Here is a 3,959-nt window from a genome sequence, read left to right on the forward strand (position 1 = left end):
GCGGTGGCTGCGGCGGCGAGCGCAGCGCGAAGGGCGAGCGGCAAGCACGGCGCGAGGGCGACTGCGGGCGCATGCGTGGGCACGTGGGCGAGGCGGACAGTTTGGAGTAGTCGCCGTGTTGGGCGCCTCCAGCAAAAGCCGGACATGCGTCTCCGTTTTAGCACCCATTGCTATTTCAAATGGACGAGAAGCGGTTAAACCGGACGTCCGTTTAGGATCGCAGTGGAGTTGACCTAAGGGCCAATTTTTATTTTTAGCTTTTAAAATAGGATCCTATATCACATTTAGATGTGAGTAGTAGTACCTCACATCTAAATATAATGTTAGCCGCAGCTTATTCTTTCATCGTTTGTCATGTTCGTTTGATTTTAATTTGTCAAAGCCCATAACTAAAAACCAGCTCTCCCCGCGTCCGCCTGGTTAGCTGGTCTATACGTAAATGCGGCGGCTAGCTCCCCTCGAAAAAATAGGATCACTATATACCCATCTATATTAATATAAAAAGACCTAAAGGGACAGATTCATTAATCTCAGCCATCAAATCATGTCAATCCAACGACCTAGATTGCTTCAATGATGAGCTTTCAACATGTTGAGTGTGCAATTGATTGCATACCAAATATCAACGTCTGTATTAATCTTATAATTAACACGTAACTGATATCCTACCTAATATCAACGTGCAGTTAATTTTCTCCCTGATATCAACGTGTATTGCACGTGCTCATTTACTAGTACATAAAAAAAATCTGATTGCTACTCCCTCCGTCCAAAAAAGCTAGCATTTATATATTTTCAGTAAGGAACAAAGTTTGATTAAAACATATTTCAAAAAACATGTTCATGAATTTACATAAATGTTTTAAAAAGATGTTAATGAATACCAAAATTATTCTAATATACGGAGAATAATCCTTTAATATATGATGATCATTTTCTAAATACACACATTTTTTTTGCATTTGACATTGAACATTTTTTCTAATATACGGTGAACTTGTTTATATATGATGAACTAAGAGCGAAAAAAGTTATATACAATGAAGTAAAAGCGAACAGGAAAAAACAGAAAAATGAGAAAACTAAATAGAGATAGTAGATAAATAAGAAGAACAAAAAGGTCATGCAGAACCAAATCTGGCCGCTGCGCCCAATCGGCCGATGCATTTCGTGCGTCCGCCAGGACCATTTGCTATGAACATAAAAACTAGTCATGTTGGCCAGAGTGCCAGCGGCCGACATACATGCCAGCCTACAAAAAATGCCCCAAGTTCACGCCGACACACTTGCCAGTGGTAGGCACACTTGCGAGCGCTAAAAAAAGGGGCCATTCCCGGCCCCTAGTTCAGGCTGATACACAAGCGTACAAAATGATGGTGCTCTCGGCCATAGCTCAATCAAGCTCGAGAAATTCTTTTTGCTTCTTCAGGAACCATGGCCTTCTCCTCGGGGACACCTTGCTCAGGTCCACCTTCATGATCTCCACCTCCTCCGACATGCAAGTGAGCGCCACCTTTTTTTGCTCTGGTCTTCGCTTTGGTCGCTTCAATCTCAAACTTCTTCATTTGGACGGCCTCCTCCATCTCGAACTTCTTCTTTTGAACGACCTCCTCCATCTCGAGTTTCTTCGTTTGTAGCTTGATGTAGACCTTCATGTGCTTCTGTTTCTCTTGGCGCTTTCTCTCCTCCCTTGCTTCCTTTTGGGTCACCATGACTTGCAAAATTTCTTGTAAGGCAAATGTCGCTGCATCACGCTTCTTGTCCACCTTGGAGTTGGTCTTGCCCCTCGGCCGCTTCTCCCCTTGTTCATGCTCAACCACGACCGTCAGCCCTCCATTCTTCATGCTTCTCGTCCACCTTGGAGTTGGTCTTGCCCCTCGGCCGCTTCTTCCCTTCTTCATGCTCAACCATGATCGTCGGCCCTTCATTCTTCTTTTGGGCGGCATATTGCTCCTTGAACTTGGGGCAGTTGCAAATGATCGTCTAACAATGGGTGAGGGTGAATGACTTGTTCCCATGTTGGGCCTTGAAGGCTTCCAAAGCTTGGAATGCCTACAAATACAAGTGATGACAACAATGTAATAGTGAAGGACACAATGCAACAAACATGAAAAGACATATGAACAGAGAGAACAAATTGTATGCCATGTCGCTCACGCCTAGGCCACTCACAAGAAGCCCTTGCATGCTCTCAAGGATGGCACAAAACTTGTTGCATTCTTGTTAGATGAACCCCACCTCTTTTGGATTGAACCAACGCCACGTTTGCTCGAAAACTTGTAGGGCGGGAACATCCTACGTTCATGGAAGTATACATGAACTCTCCCCCAAAAAATTGCTCCTTTTTCCTTGGCGCAGATCTTGGGATCTTGCCCTATTTCCTCCCAACCCTCGCAAATCAACTTGTACTCATCTTTGGTGTATGATCCCGTCTGAATGATTTGCTGCCTCCTCTTTTGTGCATTGGCTTGTGTAGTGAGATCATCGACAAACAACGTCAACGCCATCTTCTTCCTCTTTGCAATACATATCTTCTTGCCATTGCTCGCCTTGTCCGTCGGTGGCTTCTTGGTTGCCGTGGCCGCTGAAGTGTTCGGCACCTCCATCTTGGCCGCGACCATCCTGGATTTGGGTCTCGTCGGCATCGTAGTCATGGCCAACACCCTCAAAGATGATATTTTCCATGAAATCTTGGTAGTACCCATCTCATCATGCACCGGCGTTTCCTCGAATATGTTGCAGGCGTCGGGAAGATTGGCCATAAGGATCACACGAGTCCGCTTATTTTGCATCCCGGGGGCCGACTGGCCGGTGTCAGACCCAGGCGTGGTGTTAAGGTCGATGCTGGTTGCAGGTGCAGGGCTGGCTGGCACGACCATACTACCTTCCGGCGAGGTGGAGAACTGGGTCGCTGTCAGGTCATGCGGGGGATCATACAAAAAAAGAAACATCTGTGACATTATGGCTCAAATGAGAACTTTTTCTATCATGGTTATGACACTTCTATGACGATAATTGTGACAAAAACATGTATCATCATAGATGTGGTGACCTCCTACTTCTATCATTCTATGACAAAAAATCATGACAGAAAATGGGCTTTTCGTTTTGGGCGGGCTGGAGACGCACCTACATGACATTCTTTGGGCCGTCCAGGACGTAAAAAATCATGGTAGAAGCGAGGGCGAGGAAAATTTCGGAGAGTTCCCGGTTACGGTGAGTGGTCGGGGCCGGGCGATGCAGTGGTTTGCTCGTTTCTCTCGTACACGCGATTGTACGAGGCGCTCGCTAACTCAACCCGAGCGAGACGTTCACTTACCGAACCCGGACGATCGATTGATCCCATCACGTACTAAAGCCGATCAATCCCTTCACTGCTAACTGAACCCGAGCGATTCCTTCGTTGGTGCTGCTGAAAGATCATGGATGTCGCCTAGAGGAGGGGGGTAAATAGGCGCTTTAAAATAATTATGGTTTAGGCTTGAACAAATGCGGAATAAACCTAGCGTTTAATTGGTCAATCACAAAACCTAAATCGACTAGGCTCACCTATGTGCACCAACAACTTATGCTAAGCAAGATAAACAACTAAGTGATAACAAGATATATATCATGTCAAACGATGGCTATCACAAAGTAAAGTGCATAAGTAAAGGGCTCGTGTAATAAATAACTGAAGCACGCGGAGACGATGATTTATCCCGAAGTTCACACCCTTGCGGATGCTAATCTCCGTTTGGAGCGGTGTTGAGGCACAATGCTCCCCAAAAAGCCACTAGGGTCACCGTAATCTCCTCACCCCTCGCATAATGCAAGATGCGGTGATTCCACTAAGGGACCCTTGAGGGCGGTCACCGAACCCGTACAAATGGCAACCCTTGGGGGCGGTCACCGAAACCCGTACAAATTGCTCGGGGCAATCTCCACAACCTAATTGAAGACTCCCAACGCTTGCCCGG

This window comes from Triticum aestivum, chromosome 4D (genome assembly GCF_018294505.1).
Source record: "Triticum aestivum cultivar Chinese Spring chromosome 4D, IWGSC CS RefSeq v2.1, whole genome shotgun sequence".
NCBI lineage: Eukaryota > Viridiplantae > Streptophyta > Magnoliopsida > Poales > Poaceae > Triticum > Triticum aestivum.